Source organism: Jaculus jaculus, chromosome 1 (assembly GCF_020740685.1).
Source record: "Jaculus jaculus isolate mJacJac1 chromosome 1, mJacJac1.mat.Y.cur, whole genome shotgun sequence".
Taxonomy (NCBI): Eukaryota; Metazoa; Chordata; class Mammalia; order Rodentia; family Dipodidae; genus Jaculus; species Jaculus jaculus.
This window is the reverse complement of record NC_059102.1, coordinates 105,963,792-105,986,677: the sequence shown is the minus strand read 5'-3', so window position 1 is coordinate 105,986,677 and position 22,886 is coordinate 105,963,792. Positions and strand designations below refer to the sequence as shown.

Sequence of the window (22,886 nt, the reverse complement as noted above, 5' to 3'; positions counted from 1 at the left end):
TTACTCTCTTGGGGAAGTTGGAGGTAAGGAAAAGGGACAAAGTGGGAGCCAGAGGTGAGGTCTGGAAAGCTTCAAGGCTGGGGCAGGTGCAGGGGCCTGCTGAACTCCGGCAGGATAGTGAGACACCTGCTCCTTCCACCTCAGCACCCGTGGGACCCTCTGTGGCAGCCTGCCTGGCTCTTACACACTTTGCCGGGGGGGATGTACAGAGATAGCTCTTCTTAAATGTATTAGTTTCATGTTGCTGCTATAACAACAGAAATTGATGACCTTCCAATTCTAGTCAAGATGTCTACTGGGCTGGGCACCTTGTGGGGGCTTGAGGAAAGAGTTGTTCTTTTCTTTCCATACCTTGCATATGATGCCCACATCCTTGACTTGTGCCCCTCTTCAAAGCTGAAAATACTGGAACATCTCATATCATGTTGCTATATTTCTCTCCTTTGCCTCCCTCTCTTTTCAGAAGGACTCCTTCAGAAGGATTGTGCTCACCTGCACGATCTAGCTAATCTCCTTGCCTTTGGGAAGGCTCATTAGCAACCTTAATTTTTTTTTTGAGTTTTTTGTTTTCTGAGGTGTGGGTTTCACTCTAGCTCAGGTTTTAAAACCAAGTGCCCAGTGGTAGATTTTTAAAAATTGTTTATTTATTTATTTGAGAGCAACAGAGAGAGAGAGAGAGAGAGAGAGAGAGGGAGGGAGAAAGATAGATAGAATGGGCCCACCAGGGCCTCCAGCCACTGCAAATGAACTCCAGACACATGCGCCACCTTGTGCATCTGGCCTATGTGGATCTTGGGGAACTGATCATCAAACTGGAGTCCTTAGGTTTCACAGACAAGCACTTAACCACTAAGCCATCTCTCCAGCCCCTCATTAGCAGCCTTAATTCTTTTTTTTTTTAATTTTTATTAACATTTTCCATGATTATAAAATATATCCCATGGTAATTCCCTCCCTCCCCACCCCCACACTTTCCCGTTTGAAATTCCATTCTCCATCATATTACCTCCCCATTACAATCATTGTAATTACATATATACAATATCAACCTATTAAGTATCCTTCTCCCTTCCTTTCTCCACCCTTTATGTCTCCTTTTCAACTTACTGGCCTCTGCTACTAAGTATTTTCATTCTCACGCAGAAGCCCAGTCATCTGTAGCTAGGATCCACATATGAGAGAGAACATGTGAGCAGCCTTAATTCTTAATGAGACGTCCATTTCACTTTTTCATGGAGTCCTGTACATTCGTAGGCCTTGGGGATTAGGACGTTGAACATTTTTGGTGGCAGATATGTCATTCTGACTACTACACCTTGCTATAACGGGTCACCCCCAGCACTCCTCTCTTGCAGCATCCTGTTGTCATTGCGTATTGTCCCAAGCCCACCAGGCGGGTTTCTTGTCGCTGTCCCTGCTGTGTAGTACATGAGGACTGGATAGCACTCAAGGCTCTGTGGGCCGGGTTCACTGCTACGTCCCTGCTTCCTGCAGAGTGCCCAGCACCTGCCTCCTAGCATTCTGGAAGCAGCAGTTGAAATGGGGACAGAGAGCTTTAGGTCGGGCTGTCAATGAGCCCCGGGCACAATCTGCTGTGGTCCCCAGGAGTCTGAGGCAGTAGCCAGACAGCCAAGGATGCTGAGTCTCACCGAGGAGGGGGAGCCCCAGGGTGATGGAGTGACAGACAGCCTCGCCGTGAAGTGGCAGGAGGCTGGGCGGTTCTGAGCACGGACTGTGGAGCCAGACTGCCTGGTTCGGAGTCACAGCTCTGCTTCCCAGCAGCCCTAGGGCTTGGAGCAAGGTACATAATTTCCCTGGGCCTTTTTTCCTCCTTGCGTAAAATGGGAACAATGGTAATAAATGTGAGTATTAAATGATATGACATACATGAACACTCTGAGAACTGTGTTTGGCACACATTGAGTGCCCTATCAGAATTCATCATTGCTTATGATTGCTTACGCAGAGGCCTGAGCTGGTGGTGAAGAGAGCCTCACAGGCATGCCAAGCAAGGCTGGCCTGGCATCAGGAACCCATACATACTCCATGGATTGGTGGGGAAATGTCACACAGGAGGGGTGGCTGTGTACACTGTGAATGCCCTGGGCCTAGAGAGAACAAAGAGGCACCTAGGTCTGTAGGGCTGAGAAAGGCATTTTGGCAAAGGCGTGTGTGTATGGGGGGGAGGGGCTTGAGTGGGTCTGGGAATAGTGTGTGTTTGTCTGTCTAATGAGTAAATGGATTGACAGGAAATGGAGCTAATTGGAGAAAAAGCTGATAAGTAGGTGAGAGACTTTAATGAAGTTAGACTTTAGATTTGGTTTTGAATTGGACAAAGTTAGGATGTAGACTTGGCAATTTAGAAAAATATTTTGTTTATTTACTTATTGGAGAGAGAGAGAGAGAGAGGGAAAGCAAGAGGCAGATAGGAAGCATGAGCATGCCAGGGCCTCCAGCCACTGCAAATGAGCTCCAGGCACAGGTGGCATCTTGTGCATCTGGCTTTACATGGGTGCTAGGGAATCGAACCTGGGTCTTTAGGCTTCTCAGGCAAGTGCCCTAGCCCCCTAAGCTACCTCTCCAGCCTGACTTGGCAAATTTTGAAGACCAAACAGATATTCAAGCATGGCCCCCTGCTGACAGCGAGGAAGCAAGCTAGTGAGGTCTGGTCTGGCAAGATATGTGATGTGCCAAGTGAAATGCAGGGCACTGTAGAGAATGTATGGCTGAGGTGCCAGCAGCTGGGTGATGTGCTCAGCTCTGTGACCTCTCAGAGCCTACCTCGCCTGCTGTTTGTACTAGCCCTGGAAACGATGGCTGCATAGTGACGCAGATCACAGCCACAGCCACATGAGGTGGGCGGGATTTTGAGGTCCAAGAAGAAAGAAGGGAAGATTTTTTTTTTCTGGCCATAGCAAGACTCTCCCTGATTCTGAGTCCTGTTTAACCGACCTGCTTTGTGGAGGTCAAGAGGCTTTGAAGGGTAGGGAAGTGGGGGCAATGCAAGGCATGATCTTGCCTGGCGGATCCAGGGACTTCTGTGTGGTCCGATGTGTCATTTTTCGTTCTATGGGACTTGTTTGATATTTTATCAGAGGTCAAAATGAATTCTGTACAGGTCCATAGTACCGTGTAGATGGGACCAGCAAAGGGAGGTGGAGGGGCACTTTTTCAGCCCTGTGTACAGAACCTTTCATACAATTAGAAAGGAATCCATTGGAATGGGAAGACTGAGAAAGGGCGAGCAGAAGCCAGTGAGAACTTGGTGGAGATGACTGGAGCACCCAGTGAGAAGTTGGACCCCTGCCTTTTACATGCCTCCATGGCCCAAACATCAGGCTCCGAGTGTTTCCTCAGAGAACCACTGGCTTGTTTTTTCTTTTTCTTCCCCTACCCTATTTTTCTTCCTAAGTCCTCACTGGGACTTTGTTGACTTGCAGGTCGGGGGACTTGCCAAGCTATCTTGTCAGCCTTGCACTGGGCTCCCCAGTACACACCTGTTGCTTGTTCCTGACTCTCTGCTGCCCTCTCGTGGCCTCCACTCCTAACAGGGTGAGGCCGGGACTACAGGATGGAGCACACAGCCAGCAAGAAACTGCAGGGGACCTGTTTGTGTGTTTATTCTTCAAACATTTCCTGAGAAACATGGGGTGCCAGTTCTGGACTAGTCTGAAAGATAGATAGCCATCCCTGAGTGCTAAGTTAAAAGTTAAACCCCACAGGCTGGAGAGATGGCATAGCAGTTAAGCGCTTGCCTGTGAAGCCTAAGGACCCGGGTTCGAGGCTCGATTCCCTAGGACCCACGTTAGCCAGATGCACAAGGGGGTGCACGCGTCTGCAGTTCGTTTGCAGTGGCTGGAGGCCCTGGAACGCCCATTCTCTCTCTCTCTGCCTCTTTCTCTGTCTGTCACTCTTACATAAATAAATCAATAAAAATAAAACAACAACAAAAAAAAGTTAAACCCCAGGAATGTAGTGCCAGGAAGTCAGGGGCGGAGCTGCTGAGTCTGTTGGTGGAGAGGGGTCCAAGTATTCTCAGAAGAGGTCATTTGCGCTGGAGCTCAAGGGTGGGTTTGTCAATCCAAGATGACAACAGTAGGTGAGGAACCACTGTGTGAGAAGCCCCAAAGGGAAGAGAGATCATGAGCATCTGGCAGGAGCTGAGAGTGAATGAAGCCTTGGAGGACTGGAGAAGAGAAAGAAGGGCAGGTTAGGCCTAATGGGGAAGGCTTCCGTGGGTACCAGGCTCACTGCCTGGAAATCCCCGTAGCCTTGCCCAGAGGCAGGCTCTGCGGGGGGCATGAGTCTGAGAGCGGAAGCTTACATTCCATCACAGGGCACAGCATGAGAGTCCGAGCCTATCAGGTCAGGCTGCATAACTGAAGTCCCTGAAAGTGACGCTGAGCTTGGGGTGCAACTGACACCGTGCAGGCCAAGCATTTCGAAAGAAAAGACTGCGAGGTAGGAAGGACGCTGGAGGCCTGCTTGAATTGAGGAGAGCCCAGTTCTGATTCTAGCCGCCAGACACTCACAGGGTGACCTTACAGCATGATCTTGGAACTCCCTACTCTTTAGACAGGAGACACTGGCTGGGGAAACTGGTGATGGTGTCACCTCTTGACTAGACTGCAGGGTACCAGGATCCCTGACACTTGTGTTCAAAGAAGGCGGTAAATGCTTCCAAGTTCCCTTCAGATTTAGGGCTGTGAAGTGGTAAGGGCAGCCCCAGGCCATCTTATGTGACTTGGTAAGAAACTCAAAGATGGCACCGAAGGACAGATCCTGAGAATGTGCTGGTCCTGTGGCTCCGTCAGGAAGACCCCCCTGAAACTGCTGTGCAAGCCACTGGCTTCCAGCTCTCTGCACCTGGGATGCATTCCCAGAAACTAAGAATCTGGAACTTAGAAAAAGAGAGGTGGAAAAGCTCACAGACTGTATCATTGTCATCATGCAATCAGGGGGTGAGGTTGGCAAACAGTGCCCTGCCCAAAGCCCTGTGTCCCTGGGCAGCCTAGAAAGGGCACAGCACTGGGGCACCTTGGAGCTGGTAGTTGAGGATGCCTTCATCATGGGCACTGCCATCAGTCCAGGTCACGTGTTTTCCCAACCTTTCAGCAAGCAATGGTGCCGGGAAACATTTACAGCCGAGTGCCTAAGGTCTGCAGCCGACCTGGAGTCAAGGTGTCCTGCATTGCCTGTGGGGTCTGGGCTGGAGAGACCGTCTATCTCCAGTCAGAATCTGAGTTAGTCATCAGGACTCAGGAGGACAAGGAAGGCCTAAGGCCTAATTGGGCCACATCCATTCTCCACAGGACTCCCATGATCCTCTCTGTGCCAAATGGACACCCTGACCTCTCAGGAGGGAAGGCTCCTGACTGGCATTTTCCATCCATTGTTCTCTATTGGTGGTGTCTCTTGAAAACAAGTGATTGGATTGCATAGCCTTTTAGGAGCTTCAAAGGACTACAGTCAGGGCTCGCTCTAGAGAAACAGAAACAATATAGGAGGCCTGCACACTTGGTAGATAAGGAAAAGGTTCGGGGCCTTACAGGTCTTCCCTCCTGAGAGGTCAGTGTGTCTAGTTTCTACAGAGAGGATCGTGGGAGGCACACGGAGTCCTGTGCAGAACAGATGTTCTCCTGAGTCCTGATGACTGACTCAGATTCTGACCAGAGATAGACTGGACGTGAACCCACTATTGGACGATGGCCTCTTCAGCCTAGATCCCACAGGCAGTGCAGGGCAGCTTGACTCCGGGTCGGCCCGAGACTTCAGGCACTCAGCTACAAATGTTTCCCAGTACCATTGCTTGCCAAAAGTCAGCCAAGAGGGCCTGGGTCAATTCTCTCTGGCTACCTGGTTGAGTCTTGGCTGGGGGCAAATGAGGAAAAGCTGATACAAGTCTAGTTTACCTGGGGCTGAGGTGAGATAAGAGAGGCTAGGGCCCTGGAAGGAGCCAGGCCAGGCAGCACACCAGCATCCACAACCCCCTCATCCCCACTGGCGCTCCCCAGGTCACAGGAGACTGGGCTTAGACTAGCCTCATAAGCCACTGGGCATCAACAAGTCTTCCCATTGGAAGTAGAGGGCTCAGCTCACTCCTTCCTCTTACCTTCCCCGCTGCATTTCCTTACATTATCCATGTGTCTTAGCCCCTGCCAGGCTTGAGCTCCTACAGGAAGAAGTTGGTGTCCTGTCCTAGATGGCCCACAGAACCATAAACCGAGGCACCTGGCCCCAGAGAGGCCCCATGCTAAAGATTTAATTGCTTTTCCAGAAATTACAACATCTGATGAAAAACAAAAACAAAAAACCCAAACCTCTTTTTGCTACTAAAATTCAACAAGGAAACTGACAAGCTGGCATCAATGAACGTTATATGAAATGTCCACACATTGCAGCATTAACTTCAGTGACTATGAAATTTAGGGCTCATGAAAATTTCATCACATTCAAAAAATAATTTTTAGGTTAGATTTCCACACCTTGTAAAAGTTCCCAACTCTGTTCCTTATTGCTGAGAACTCACAGCTAATCCCTCACCAAATGGCTTGTGGCCAATTAATTTCAAAAGCAAGATCATAAGAATAAGCTTTTTATGCTTTTAGAACAGAAATGACTATGATCCATGCAGTGTGCTGTAAGGCAAAGGGGACCTCCATAGTGTGGGACCTTGTGGCTGGGGAAGAAGAGCTTGGGACAAACTCAGATCTCCTATTAAACCCTATTGACCATAGTAAATAATGGCAGGGCATCGAGCTAATTAGGTATCACAAGTTGTCTCTTTCTCCCTCCTTCCCTCCCTCCCTTCTTTCCTTCTTTTAAACTATTGAGCATCTATCTATATGTGCCAGGCAAAAGCCTTAAGATACTTGGTCATGCAAGTCAGTGAGGGCTCGGAGGATAACCAGTATGGTGACCGGTAAGCTCAGGGACTCTAAGAGTACAGAGAACAGGGGGCTCCCAGGTGTAGAAGGCACTGGAACTTTTGTAAAGGGGCTTGGCGGGGGCGGGGGGGGGGCAGGTGCTTCTTCAGAGAGTTGTGCTAAGATTGAGAATGCACCATTGTCCACATCCAAGAATGTGGAGCTGAAAGCCACAGCAAGGCCTTCTGAAAGACCCGTGCTGCCCCGGGGCAGGGGAGGGACCTAGCAAGAGACCGGTCTCAGGTTTGTTGTTGAAGGAAAAACATATGCTAGCGGGGGGGGGAGGATGAAGAAAGGGCCAGGACAAAATGGCACACAGACAGGTTCTGTGCGTGGGTCCTTGCACATTGGCTCTAGTAGTTTACTTGGATGAGTGTTTGGCCCTGTGTGCTGCGTCTGCAGCCCTCTCTCTGTCTCTGAGGCCAGCTGTCAGCCCTCAGCTGGATGAGCCACCACCTCTCACCCCGAAGCTCACTGCAACTGGGACTCCTCTGTCTAGAGTCCAGAGCCCTCGGGGGCAGTGGGATCCCGAGGGGTTTGGCTCCTGCCTGCCAGCAGAGCATTCTCAAATGAAGCCAAGACAACATGCTCATGAGCTAAGTCTACCAAGAGCCTCCCGGCCCACCTGTGCACCGGCATGGAATTTTACAGCTTTTAGAGGGGGCCCGTACCTATTATTCCAAGTTACCTCTCCTTATGAGGGTGGAAGGTTCACCCCCATTTCAGAGGCAAGCCAACAGCTTGAAGCAATGCTGCGCCTTGTGCAGCACGCCCCGCAGGCAGGCCGGGAGGTGTGGGCTTGGGCCTGGAGATTCCTGTCCCAAGTTCACCCAGGTGTCCTTGGAGACTGAGAGGGCATGGGGCCTACCTGATGGATGATGAGTCCAGGGGAAAGACATGGCTTCCCTTGTGCTACTTTGGGGCTGCAGATAGCCTTCCAGACCCAGCGGTTCTTCCCGTTGGGACACAAGGGAACCATATTTCAGATTGTGGCACATTCTGTTCTCCGTCAGTCTTCACCTGTCCATGCTGGACCTGTCTTCCTAGGTCCCAAGTCTAATACCTCCTCTTTCAGAAAGTCTGATTCCCAGTAGGGGCCTCACTTCCCCCGCTGCATGCACTCCAGGCCTCTGCCCATGGTCTGCTTCCCCAGGCTGTGGTGACCACACTGTTTCTTCTCCAGGTTGCATCTGAGGTCAGGTCCTGCTTGGAACTCCCCCCCCCCAACACACCCAGTCCCTACACACAGTAGGTGCTCATAGGTGGCGTTTATTTGCATGCCGCGCTTGCCCCTCCCTTGCTGGTTTGTTTGGAGTCAGGGGCTCAGGGCTCAGGGTATGATTAAACAGAGCCTGCACGCCACTTAAAAGCTCCCTTGGTCCTCCCAATATTTGCTGTCTTCTCATTGGAAGACACTGAGACAATGGCCCATGCTACCCTCTGTTTGAGTTTTTTTTTTTTTTTTTCACTTTCCCTCCTTCTCCTCCTAGGGGACTCGCCTCTCGCCCTCATCCCTCATGCTTCCTCTTTTACTTGACTGTCACTTCATTGTCCTCTGGGGGCCGGGAACGAGGGGTGACAGGCAAGGGGAGCCCAACCGGGCTGGGGAGGCTGGAAATATAGTCATTAATGGGACCCGTGAAGCCCAGATGTCCTCCCTGAATGCGGGTAATTTGTTTTTAATGAAAAACCACGCGGTGACCCTGAACAAATGAATTTTCTTTATAAGGAGTCTATGTGCAGAGGCACAAATAAAGAACCCAGAACAGGAGACTTAAATCCAGGGTTGAAAGAAAGAAGGAAGAGCAAGAGAGATAAAAGCAAAAATTTAAATGACAACTGAGCTATCATGTCTTTTTGTCTAAAGAACATTACAGCTCAGAAATGCCCCGGACATTGTCCTACCAGAGCAGGGTGCAGCTGTGGCCGTGTTGAGCTCCTTTACCTCAGTACTAAGAGCATGGGCCCCATTTGCACAGGGCTTCACCCTTCCCAAACCTCTCCTCTCCTGTGTCTTCTCTGAGTAGGTCCTCCCCTTAGCCTGAGGCCAGAACTGGTATTAGCCCCATTGTACAGAGAAAAGAACTGAGGCCCAGGCTTGTTCAGATCACACAGTGATCTGAGCGAGTAGTGAGTAGTGACCAGGGAAGGACTTTACCTAACTAGACATACTGTGTTCACATCTAGAAATGGCTTTTCTCCACGTGGCACCAGGGAACGGGGTGGGTGGAGCTGACCTGGGAGAAGACAGGCGAGGTGCACCAAGGGGTCCTGGATCCAACCAAATGCCCAGGCCTCCTGGAATCACACTCTGGGACTCAGGGAACTGTCCATCCTTTCCAAGAGCACTTTGGGTAGAAGATTCCCACAGAGTGAAGAATGTTGGGGGGAGGTTCTAGGGGGGGTTAATGGATACAAAGAAGTTGGTGTCTGCCTCTTACAACAGGTAGCAGCCACCACCTCCCAGGATCTTTTTATGGGGGCATAAGCAGGTGGGAGGCCCCACAAAGGTGCTGATTGAAGGGAGGCCCCAGCTTTGGGTGAGTCCACCCTGCAGAAGCATGGCAAGTGGTTGGCATGGATGTGGGTGGGCAGAGAGGGTGTCTTTTCTAACACATGCATCCCCAGGGCATCGAGATCATTGTACATTTCGCAGAAACTTCACTGTCCATAACAGATGGACATGCCACGACTGTGCAGCTGAGGGCAAGGACAAGGGTAGGGTCACCAGGAAAGTCAATGAAAAAGTCAGCCTACCTTCTTGTCCCCGCCCTCCTTCCATCTCCCCTGAAGCAAGGGAAGAAAGTGTGTTGACTCCCAAAGTCACGTAGACTTGGTATTTATGGGATGGTCCCAGGCGCTCAGCTTGTAGACAAATTACCAGGCAATTTCTGCCCCAGCCACCCTTCACTGTGCTCCTCCCGAGCTCAGATCCTTACCCAGACACAGAGACCTGGCCAGCTGAAGAGCCCTCACTCATGGACCTCAGCTCTGTTGCCCCAGAGGTTGCAGGTGGTGGCCTTCCCAAGCCGGCCCAGGAGGACTTATGACCCAAGGGATTGTTGGGTGCCAGTTCCTTCCCATCCTATGCTTTTCCCACTCAGGTAGTTAGACCAAAAGCAATGATTGTTTTCTTTTCCCGGGTTTAGTTTCTCCCTTGAAATAGTGATCCAATCTGAAAGGCAGACCAATATAAAACAAGGACCATAGCCCAGCTGAGCTGAGGTCACAGAGCCTCTGTTTCTGTCTAGGTCTTTGCCTCACAAGAGCTCCCAGCCTAGCTCGCCTCTGCTGCAAGGAGTGGGTCTTCCTCGCTGCAGGCTTCCTCCATAATTGACCGTTCACTCCCTGTTGACTCCCAGAATAGATCTGAGGCAACTTCTTGACCTTTCAGCCACGTCAGGCCAGCCTGAAATCCCCATCACGGAACAGAAGGGCTATCAGGGTTCCACGTGAGGCTGGGGAACGGACACTGCCACCAGCTCCTAGGAGCTAACTCACTGCCCTCTGACAGGAGGACGGGTGGCGCAGAGACCTGGGTGCCCAACCCTGTGTCTGGAGTGGCTCTCCCTGGGAACCAGCAGCCACTCACAGCGCCTCTCTGGATGCGTTCCAGAGCATGTTTCCAGAACACACTTTCAACCAAAAAGATCTCCAGGAGCACTGGGGCAAATTGTCATTTCTACAGTGGACAATTAAAAAACACCAGAAGGGGTTGCCAATTGGCATGTAACCTCCTCTGGTGACATCTTGGCTTAATTACACTGCCATTAAGCCAAGTGGGTGGGATCACTCTTGACTGTCCTTATTTATGAGCTAAGTCCTGACTATCCTTCCCTTCCTCTCTACCTCCCTTCCTTCTGCCCTCCCTCCTTCCCTTCCTTCCTTCTTTCTTTCTCCTCTTTCAATCCCTCCTTCCTTATTATTCTGCATCTTCTCTCCCTCCCTTCCCCCATCCCCCTTCCCTCACTCTCATTCATTCATTCATCATTATCAGGCAACCCCTGTGCTCCTCACTGGTGTCAAGCCCAATTCAGTGTGGGCTCATAGATGACCCAATGTGAGGAGAATTCCCTGTGATTCCTGCTCAAAACCCAGAGAGGCCAGCTTGAACTGGTTTGGCTGGATGAGAGACCCAGGGACCATGTGGGGCTACACAAAGAAGGGGGCTGTGCTGCCCTCAGGGAGGTACAAAGTGACTGGTGGTCAGCACCATTCCAGCTCATCCTGGGAAGGCTCTGAGGGAAGCCTGGCCCATGGAAATGTCAGAGTCTCGAAAGCAAAGGCTGCCGGTGTGTACAAACAGGGTCCACAATATTTAGGAGCAGGGAGGAGCAGGGAGCTGCCCTGAATGGCTGCCTGCTTTAGAAATTTCTATGCATTTGTAATAACAAAATTACCATAATTTGCTCGTTAACGCAGCTAGATCAGTCAAGCATTGTTCCTTCGCGGGCGGGCTGGGAGGTGCGCGCCTCTCTGCGCACTCCACACACCCCAGCCAGCCCGTTAGAGCGCTAGAAATTAGCATGCAAATGGTCCTAATTCGGTGGGCGAGCTGTCAGGCAGTGCCTCTCCAGCCTCATCTCTGTGAAGGCCCTGACAGCCCGGCTCCTGAGCCGGCCCACCCTCCATGCTCCAGCCAGGAGGGGCTCTGAGGGGCACCTCCAGACTGACAGCTTGGCGGCCTCCCTCCTTTCTTCAGCGCCATCAGGCCTGGCGGCAGGTTCCCCGGGGAGCAGGCAGGGCCAGCCACCATGCTGGCCTGAGGCGGGCTGGCGGGTGGGCTGCGGGGGAGGATGGCCCGCACTCAGACCCACCGGCTTTGGCTGGCTTGGGGCAATGGTGGGGGGGGGGGGCAGAGTGAAAGTGGAGAGGTGTCCCCTAGCTCAAGGCCCAGTGAGTACACAGGAACTCTCCCAAGCAGTAGGATCCATATGGTTCTGTGGGACTCTGGGGGTACCTACTGCACCTGTACGTCCACAGGGAGCAAGTTCAAGTCCTGCTCTCCCTTCTTTGTCTCCCAGGCCTAGCTTGACATCTTTCTTCTCACTCCTGGTGCCTGGACCCTCCCAAACCAGGACTTCAGGCCACAATGGTGGCCTGGGACTCTCAGGACAGGGACTCATCTCCTCTCATCCTGACTGTGGGGCAGCTCAGCTTCCTTCCAGGTCTGCAGTCTGCACCTTCCGGCTGGGCTGATCTTTCTACCAGGGTGGTTGGGAATATAAGTGAAAGGGAGAAGGGTGGCCTTGGTCGCAGCAGTAACTGAGAACTTCCATGTGCTAACTCCTTTGGTACCTCAGCCCCTCCCCCCTTTAATCAAATCACACCTCTGCCTGGCAGTGTGACCCAGACATATGCATATTACACAAATGCATATTACAAATGGGTTTATCCCAAAGTTTCCCCCTGCTGTCCTCAAGCTGCTTCTGAGAACCTTGTTCCTTCTCGCGGGCAGCAGAACCTCATTCCAGGAGGTTCTGAGTTTGGTGAGAGGAGAGTGGCCTAGGTCTCACTCCTCATTTACTGGCTGCTCTTGTCCAGTGACCGACCTAGTCATCCCTACACGGGTGTTCTGCCACCACTGTCTGGTTCAAGACATCTTATTGGGCCTTTTTTTTTTTAAATTTATTTGAGAGTGACAGACACAGAGCGAAAGACAGATAGAGGGAGAGAGAGAGAATGGGCGCGCCAGGGCTTCCAGCCTCTGCAAACGAACTCCAGACGCGTGCGCCCCCTTGTGCATCTGGCTAACGTGGGACCTGGGGAACCGAGCCTCGAATCGGGGTCCTTAGGCTTCACAGGCAAGCGTTTAACCACTAAGCCATCTCTCCAGCCCTTATTGGGCCTTTTAAAAAAGTTTCTTTTTTGTATGTTTTTTATGAGAGAGAGAGAGAACTGGCACTCCAGGGCACTCCAGGGCCTCTAGGCACTGCAGTCGTACTCCAGACACATGTGTCGCCTTGTGCACATGTGTAACCTTGCACACTTGTGCCACCTTGTGCGTCTGGCTTACATGGAATCTAGAGTTGAACATGGGTCTTTAGGCTTCGCAGGGAAGCGCCTTAACCACTAAGCTATCTCTCCAGCCCATTATTGGGGTTTTTAAACCTTCAGATAAATGGCAAGGTAAGAGAGACCCAGAAAAGTTCCAGGATCTCAGATGCACCTGGTTCTCTAGGGGTCAGGAGTGAGCTCACGAACCTGGGTTACTGCCACGTCCCAGGGATATTCTGCATGCAGCCCGGAGCCTGGCACAGGGCACAGTCTGAAGGAAACATTTAAATAACCTGTGGACCAGGACAGGCAATGAGTACAAAAAGCCCAGCTGCCAGAGCCAGGGCAGCTTTTCTCTTCCACAGGGGCCTTCCTTTTCCCACCTGTTCTGCTAGGTTGTTTTGGGGTCACGGGAAAAGACTAATGGGACCTTGGGCTGTATGTACTGACCTCTCACATAGCTGCTGATAGAGCTGTTTAAAATGCCGTTTGGGAGAAAACCACATCCGCCTAACTACAGGATCCCTAGCACTGTGGGGACATCCCAGGGACACATGCGTCCTCTTCCCTTCATCCTACCTAGGCGGAGAGAAGTCCCTGCATGTGCTGGGATGGAGGCTTGCAAACTTCATTTCTACGGGAGGAAGGATTGCAAAGCTCCCCCTAGTGGACAAGTGGGACGCCTCGTCCCCTGTGTTCTTGTGTAGTGCTCTAGGCTGCCTACCTGGCCCACACCTGCCTCGGTTTACCCAGTTTCGACACCTATGTTCTGTTGGGATTCTTACCACAACCTCATAGGTACCTTTTGCACTGTTCTTTTCTTAGGCTCAGAGAGAGGGCGAGTGGGCCATGTAGAGCCAGGACAAAAATCCAAACTCAGCCTGGCACAATGGCCCACACCTGTGATCCCAGCACTCGAAAGGCAGAGGCAGGAGGATCACTGTGAGTTCGAGGCCACCTGTTTTCCATTTGGCAGCCCTCATCTGGCCTGGAAACCAATTCTGGACTTGGCTCTGGCCAACTAACCATCCACTGGCATGGCCACATGACCTGATACTTCCTAGCCTTGTGGCATCAGGCCCAAAAGCCCAGAGATTTCCTCTCTGTGAACAAGTCAGACTTCCCTTGAATAGTCGCAGTGGCTTCCCTACGTCTCCTCCCACCTATGCTTCTTCCCTCTGAGCAGTTCCAGTGAGCCCGAGTCAGCCTTGGCCTCCTTTGCAGAGCAGAGGCTGAGGTCTGCCCATTTCCCCAGTGTCCTCCCCTCTGCTCCTCTCACTTCTCTAGCCATGCAGCCCCCCATCCCCGCTGACCTTTCTACCACATTCACTTGACTAACTCCACTTACTTTGGCCCTTTATTCAGAGATGCTGTCTCAAGGAACCCATCCCTACCCAGTGTTTGCCGTTTCACCTCCTCCTCAGTATTTCCTGTGCCACTCCTTCAGGTGTTCCTTCCTTAGTCACTTGCTCCTCCAGAATGCAAGCTAGCTGGTCAGAAGTGCCATCTGATCAGCCCATGGCTGTGACCTCGATGTCTAGTCCCAGGCTTTCCCTTAGTGCCTGGCTCATGGACAGAGCATGAGATCTGACCCTATGCAGTATACTGGCCTTACTCTGGGTTCTCCCCAACACACCTGGGGCAGATCTCCCACCTGCTCTGTTATTTCATCTCATAGGAAGCTTCTCCACTCTTCTTTCATTGGCTCCTAAGGATATCCCTCCTCTCCTCTCCTGCTTCCTCCCACAAAGCTGCCCCTTAGTTGGGTCTATAGGCTGGTCACAAAGTCACAGGTAAGTGTCAGTGGCATGTAAGAAAGAACAGGTTTTCATAAGCTGACATTGAGAGTGTGGGGTGGATACAGGACCCCACCATGTGCCTATCTCTGCACCAGTCCAGGGAATTGTGAGGACCACCCACCACAGAGCCTGTGTCTTACCCAGCTCTCTGAAGAATGTGTGCCCCGGGGTCTGACTGTGGGCTTCCCACATGGCCAGCCCTGCTTGGAGGATAGCTTGCAGGGCAGCCTTCTTAGAGCTTAGCATTGTTAGGGGCCCATTTCAGAAGTCTAGTGCCTCTGAGGACACTGGGGAACTCTTCAGCATGGACCAGTGCACCTCAAACTCCATTGCACACAGTCAAGGGCACATCTCCCAGGCAGACTGGCTTGCTAATTCAGGAAGCTGCATTTCCAACAGCTCCAGCTGGGAGGGACCAGCACCACCCCTCTGGGGACAGGCCATGCCCACTGGCTCTCAAATTTGCTGGTCTTTGGAACCACTTTGGCAACTAAGAGAAATCCTGACGCCTCGTCCTGCTCAGGAGGCCCAGATGACCCCATCCGGGGTGTGACCTGTGGTTGGGGTTTCAAAGCTCCACAGGTAGTTCTAGCATTCAGGTAGGCACAAGTCTCCCCACCCCGTCACCGCCTCACTGAACACCGCTCCTGCCCGGAGGGGGTGCGGGCAGCTCTGCAGGGAGAACGGGGAGAGCTGAAAGAGATTTGTTGACGCAGCGGCAGGCAGCAAGGGCTGCAAGAAAGAAACGCACCCCTTCCCTCCTTTGGGAGAGAGAGCCCTAAAGGATTGTGCGCGGGGGGCGGGTGCAACACAGAAGAAAAGGGTTGCAGAGGTGGGTTTGGGGAGGGATGGAGAGCCCCAGGAGCCCCCTCCGCCCAGAGCAGAGGAATGACTAGAAGAGCCACAGCAGCTGGATGGCCACGGAGGGACTTGATCTTTCCCTTGCTTCTTGATCCCATGCCCCCGCCCCCGCCTCGGCCCCAGCCCTCCTCTAGTACCTGTCTCATCACGCTGGGCCCCGGCCACCTGGGATGCAGGTAATTTATGCGTGCGCAGCCCCCTCCTGCAGACGGTGGGCTCTCCGTGGGCAGGAACCGTGTCTGATTCATCTCCACCTACCAGTCCCAGGCCCTTCGGAGCCGAGGGGCAGGAGAGGTGTGCAAAATTGAGTGTGCTCTTCAGGGCACAGTGGGTCTCAGGGCTCTGTGAGCTGAGTTCCCAGTGCACAGCGAAGCCTCACAACGTGGTAGTAATTGTGGAGGTAAATCTTGTCTGGTCTCCTCGCAAACACTTGGGGAGGCATTCCATAAATATGTCAACAGCAGCATTAAAATTTGATGGCAGGCGGTGCGGGTCGGGACTAGCTCTGTGACTTCCCAGCACCTTCACCTCAGTCTCATTAGTCAGCCTCAGGGTGCTCAGGCCTCAGCAGCAGCCCAGCCTGGCCTGAGGAGGGGTTTGCTTCTGAGGAGTCCTCCACCCCGCACCCCACTACTCTGAAGGACAGGCCAGGTCAAGGCCACAGGAAAGTAAGTCTGTTTGGGGCTTGCATGGGGCCCACGGGAGTTCCTGCCAGGCCTGGGAACGTGCCAGGAGTTCAGTGGCCTAGAGGGTCCCTGAGTTAGAGAGGCCTGCGCTGTGTTTCTGAGGGTGGGAGCTGGCGGTGGGAATTGGGGCCTCACCTCAGCTTTATAGTCAACCCGCTAAAAGACCTCATAGAACACTTTCAAAGAGCCGGAGGTCGGGTCCATGATTTAAGCAAGCACAGGGCCACCGGCCAGGAGTTGGGGGCTACGGAGTATTCCTCAGTGGCAGAAAGATCAGACAATGGTCTTATCTTCCTCTGGCTCCACCATCGCCCATCTGGGGCTAAGTGAACCCAAAAGACATGCCCAAAGCTAGAGTGTAGAAGAGACATGAGGTTAGGGCATCCAATTTCTAGTTTGAGGCTTCCTCAAGACACTTGTTGAAACGTGAGAAATGTATATATTAGCATGTGCACATGTAGGTTTGTATGGGCACGTGTGTGTGTGTGTCTGTGCGTGTGTGTGTGTCTGTGCGTGTGTGCGTATGTCTATGGAGGCCAGAGGTCAATGATGGGTGTCTTCCTCAATCACCCTCCATCTTATTTTTTTAATTTATTTATTTTATTGACACTATTATTATATATATATATATATATATATATATATATAGAGAGAGAGAGAGAGAGAGAGAGAGAGAGAGAGAAAGAGAGAGTGAGAGAGTGAGAGAGAGCAAGGGCCTCTAGCCGCTGCAAACGAACTCCAGATGCATGTGCCACCTGGTGCATCTGGCTTATGAGGACCCTGGGGAATTGAATCTGGGTCCTTAGGCTTTGCAGGCAAGTGCCTTAACCACTAAGCAATCTCTCCAGCCCCATCTCAATTTTTTGTTTTTGTTTTTGGTTTTCTGAGGTAGGGTCTCTAGCCCAGGCTGACCTGGAATTCACTATATAGTCTTAGGCTGGCCTCGAACCCACAGAGATCCTCCTACCTCTACCTCCAGAGTGCTGGGATTAAAGGCAGGCACCACCACACCCGGCCCCCATCTTACTTTTTAAAGTTTTTAAAACTTTATTTGCAAGTAGAGAGAGAGAAGGAAGACAGAGAATGGGCATACCAGGGCCTCCAGCTATTGCTGATGGACTCCAGATACATGCACCATTTTGGGCATCTGGCTTTCCGTGGGCACTGGGGAATTGAACATGGATTGTTAAGCTTTACAGGCAAGCTCCTTAACCACTAAGCAATCTCTCTAGCCCCTCCATCTTATTTTTTTGAGACAGGTTTTCTCACTGAACCTAAAGCTCACCATTTAGGCTAGAATGGCAGGCAGTCCAGAATGTTCTCTCGAGATCCTCCTATCTCCAGTGCTAGGATTATAGGTGTGCATCACCACGCCTGGCGTTTTATGTAGGTATTAGGGATTTAAACTCAGGTCCTCGTGCTTGCACAGTAAGCATGCCACTAACTGAGTTATCTCCCCGGCCCCTGGAAATACATTTAAACATAAAAAAAGAATAGCACGGGGCTGGAGAGATGGCTTAGCGGTTAAGCACTTGCCTGTGAAGCCTAAGGACCCCGGTTCGAGGCTCGGTTCCCCAGGTCCCACGTTAGCCAGATGCACAAGGGGGCGCACGCGTCTGGAGTTCGTTTGCAGAGGCTGGAAGCCCTGGCGCGCCCATTCTCTCTCTCTCCGTCTGTCTGTCTTTCTCTCTGTGTCTGTCGCTCTCAAATAAATAAATAAAAATTAAAAAAAAAAAAGAATAGCATGTTCCAGCACATCCTTTTCCTTTTTTCTTTTCCTTCCTTCCTTCCTTTCTTTCTTTTTTGTTTGTTTTCTGAAGTAGGGTCTCTAGCTCAGGCTGACCTGGAATTTACTATGTAGTCTCAGGCTGGCCTCGAACTCATGACTCTGCCTCCTGAGTGCTGGAATTAAAGGTGTGCACCACCACGCCCGGCCCCACATCCACTGTTTTAAGACTCACACAAAACACGTGGTGTATGCCAAGCATTGAGTTAAACATCATACAGCCCCTAACATTCATGTCACAATAAGTCACAAAAGACTTTGAAATGTGCTAATATCATTTAGCCCTGAGAGCATTATGGTAATCACACTTCAAGTAAGGCCCTTGGGTTCAGAGTCACAATGACTTTTCCAAGGCCAATGGGGTTTAAAGCAGGACTAACTGGCACCGAGTCCAGGCGTTTCCATGCCTTTCAGTCACCATCACAGAGAGGCAGTCATTGTGCACTTAGCACCTGAGCAGAAACACAAGCTCACCTTTTTCTTTTGTTTTAGATCTACTTTTATTTATTTATTTATTTATTTATTAGAGACAGAGGGAGAGGGAAAGAGAGAGAGAGAGAGAGAGAGAGAGAGAGAGAGAGAGAGAGAGGGAGAGAATGGGTGCCACAGGACCTCTAGCCACTGCACATGAACTCCAGACACATGTGCCACTTTTTGCATCTGGCTTATGAGGGACCTGGGGAATTGAACCTGGGTCCTTAGGCGTCACAGGCAAGTGCCTTGACTGCTAAGCCATCTCTCTAGCCATGGGCTCACCTCTTTCTAATTAGTTCAAAACTTATTATTACAAAAAATAAAACTGACTTGAGATGGAGAGATAGCTTAGCAGTTAAGGCACTTGCCTATGAAGCCTAAGGACCCTGGTTTGATTCCCTAGGACCCATACAAGCCAGATGCACAAGGTGGCACATGTGTCTGGAGTTTGTTTACAGTGGCTAGAGGCCCTGGTATACCCATTCTCTCTCTCTTTCTCTCTCTCTCTCTCTCTGCCTCTTTCTTTCTCTCTCTCTCTCTCTCTCAAGTAAATAAATAAAATATTTTTTACAAACCAGACTCACCTTTTTATAATTAGTTCAAAACCCACAATGTGACTCAGAGCTGTCAGTGTCTCTGGATTTACCAGCCAGGGTCTTAAGCCTGAGTGGGTGCAGTGGTGGGGAGTGGAAAGAGAGAGGAGTGGGTGCTCTGTGGCCTAATTTATGCCAGGTATAAAATTTAGTTTGGATTTCCTACAACAAAACACCAGAGACAGGCTATCTAATAAAGGAAACAGGTTTGTTTGGGTTTGTCATTCTGGATGTTCAAGTCCAGGATCAGAAAGCCCCACTGGTCTGGGCCTGTATTGTAGTGAATGGTCAATTCATGAATCAGGAAAGAGAAAGAGGATAGGACCAGAGTCCTATAACCCTCTTTGAGGGTACACCCCCAAAGGCCTAAAAACCTCTCATTAGGGCTCACCTCATTTTTTTTTTTGTTGTTGTTGTTTTGTTTTTGTTTTTTAAGGTAGGGTCTCACTCTAGCCCAGGCTGACCTGGAATTCACTATGTATTCTCAGGCTGGCCTCGAACTCATGGCGATCCTCCTACCTCTAGAGGCCTCCCGAGTGCTGGGATTAAAAGCATGTGTCACCATGCCCAGCAGGGCTCGCTTCTTAGAGGCCCATGGCTCCTCCTAACAGTGCCAATAGGCCACGGTAGCAATTACATTCTAACGCTGGACAGAACACCTGACCAGAAGCAGCTTATGGGAGGGAAGCTTCATCTCAGCTTACAGTTTCAGGGGGAATTTCACCGTGGCAGGACAAGCATGACAGGCATCGCCTCCCGTCACAGCACTGGGAGGAAGCAGCAAAAGTGAGCCAGCTCTGAAGGCCCAGTGGGATGCTCTAGACCTCCAGATCTGCCCAGGGACATGCCTCCAGCCAGGCTGCTCCTCCCAAAGGCTCCACCAGCTAGGGATGAAGTAGGAGACGTCATCGCAAACACGGGAGGCTATGGGGTGGCATTTGACGTTCAAACCTCCACAGGCACCTCTGGAAGGTCAGTCAATCTCCAAAGTATAGCACCGGAACACGCTGCTCCCTGCTGCACTGGCCTCTTGATTGGGCAGAGCTTGGGACTCATTCCATGCTCTTTTAAAGGAAAGTGGGAGGGGGGCGGCTGGAGGGATGGCTTAACAGTTAAGGCATTTGACTGCAAAGCAAAGGACCCAGGTCCGATTCCCCAGGACCCATGTTAGCCAGATGCACAAGGGGGCACACACATCTGGAGTTTGTAGTGGCTGGAGGCCCTGGTGCGCACATTCTCTCTCCCTCTCTCTCTCCCCATCTTTCTCTGTCAAATAAATAAATAAAAATAAAATTATTAAAAAGTTTATTTAGTTTATTTACTTATGAGAAAGAGAGAGAGAGAGACAAAGAAAGAGAGGGGGACGCCAAGTCCTCTTGCCACTGCAAACAAACTCTAGATGTATGTGCCACCTTATGCATGTACATGGATATTGGGGAATTGAACCCTGGCCAGCAAACTTTATAAGCAAGTGCCTTTAACCACTGAATTATCTCCCCAGGCCCCTCCATGCTCTTTGGCTCTTCACAGTGCAGGTGGGTTGGCAAGTGGACAGGGTCATACCTTGAAACCCAGTGAATGATGCGGTCGAATGTCCTTTGAGGTCCAGATGACAGCCGCGTACTACAAGGATGACTTTCAGTGCCCACTCTGCTTCTAAATCAACTTTGCCTTTTGCTGGTGCCTGTGTATCTTGTTTAGGGTGTAAGACTCTCCTCTGATTCAGGGAATACCCTGAGGACTGGGATCTGGGCTCATTCTACATAGCGCCCCGGGGAGCTAGCATGGAGCGCAGAAAGGAGGCCGCTGTGAATGCTGTGTAGGATGGAAAGCAGCCATCCAGAGCCCTCTGCACCCACGGTTCTGCACTGTGGAACTGAGGCAAGCCAAAGCCACGCCTCTTTTCCATGAGTTTCTCTCCCTTCCTCTGCTTCTCTATGTCCAGCTTCTACCCAGTTTCACTAATTCTTTTTTTTTTTTTTTTTTTTTTAATGGGAGCGCCAGGGCCACTTGTCGCAGCAAATGGACTCCTAGATGCATGCACCACTTTGTTTATTTTTATTTATCTATTTGAGAGTGATAGAGAGAGAAAGAGAGAGAGAATGGGGGGCACCAGGGCCTCCAGCCCCTGCAAACGAACTCCAGAAGTGTGCACCCCCTTGTGCATCTGGCTAACGTGGGTCCCGGGGAATCGAGCCTCAAGCCGGGGTCTTTAGGCTTCACAGCAAGCACTTAACTGCTAAGCCATTTCTCCAGCCCCCAGTAATTCTTTTAGCACAAGTTTCAGGACTTATTTCTGTTCTGGCTCTGAATAGGACTGGCTCAAAGACAAGTGTGGACCGCACTTGGGGTTCATGCTTGCGTAAGTTCCTTGTTGGGGCGGTTAGGGCTGCGGGAATCTGTTGGTCACTGAAGGTCAGTCTTGAAGAGGAGCCAGAGACTCAACAGTAGAGGAAGCGGGATAGACTCACGGAGTCCGGCCAGCAAGTGCAATGATGGGCCGGGAACTGGGACTGAGCAGAGGCAGAATGCGCTCAGCAGGGCTTGGTGCAGAAAGGGCTTCCTGGAGGAGGTGACGCGAGCTGGCTGTTGGTGAGTTGGGGGAGTTAAACAGGAAGAGGGCAAGAAAGGTAGTGCTGGCGCCTGGAACATGGCTTGTGGCAGAAACCGTGGCTGGAAGTTCTGCCTGCCTGGGGCTTGTGGGGTGGTGGTCCCCACAAGTGAGCAGACTAGAAGCACATCCAGCTAGAATATGGCAGGGCTCCAGGCATCAAGATGCCAGGAGTTCCCTTGGCCTACACTCATACCCACAAATCAAGTGTTCTCTGGCATTCTGGTGAGGCTATAGGATATCCATATATATTGTCTTGACCAGTGTTTGCTTATAAAGGCAAAATGGAACAGACTTTTGGCATAAGACCTCAACAAAAAAAGCAGATTAAAAATGGACCAGAACTGTAAAAATGTCTCATAACTAAGGGTTTCACATGCAATGCCTACCAGGACAGGCAGGTGAAAGAAAGAAGAGACAATGGGCCCAAGTTGCTGGTCCTACGGCTAATGACACACACTTGCACCTTGGAAACAGGACAGCTCATCAATCTGTGTCATGTCAAAGCCTGTTCTTGCCTCTGATGGACACCAGCAGAGGTTTGGAGTATGCTGTGGCCTAGGGTGGAGGCACTGCAATGCAACAGTGAGTCTCCCAAAACAGCCTTGACATTGTGTAGGTATCAACACAGCAAGGGGTCCCAAGCTGCCTTTTTTTTTTTTTTTTCCCTGAGTCAAGACCAATAAGCTGGCCTTTTTTTTTTTTTTATGTGTAAGAGAGAATTGGCGCACCAGGGCATCCAGCCACTGCAATCGAACTCCAGATGTGTGTGTTTCCTTGCACACATGTGTGACATAGCATGCTTGTGTCACTGCGCATCTGGCTTACGTGGGACCTGGAGGGTCGAACATGAGTCCTTAGGCTTCACAGGCAAGTGCCTTAACCACTAAGCCATCTCTCCAGCCCCAGCCTCTTCTTCATCAGGAAAAAAAACGAAGCCCAAGTCTGGAGAGATGGCTCAGCGGTTCAAGGCGCTTGCTGGCAAAGTCTGGCAGCCAGGGTTCGATTCCCCCATACCCACATAAAGCCAGATGCACAAAATGGTGCATGCACCTGGAGTTCGTTTGTACTGGCAGGAGGCTCTAGAGTATCCATACTCTTTAAGTTAAAAAACATAAAGGATTAGAGAAAAAGCTTAGCGGTTAAAGTACTT

At 51.1% G+C, this 22,886-nt stretch overlaps 1 protein-coding gene across 3 annotated transcripts in view; it reads left to right on the top strand.

The window, feature by feature from the left end:
• Positions 1-22,886, top strand: part of Pax5 (paired box 5) — a 224,607-nt gene that overhangs the window by 179,361 nt on the left and 22,360 nt on the right. The window lies entirely within an intron of this gene.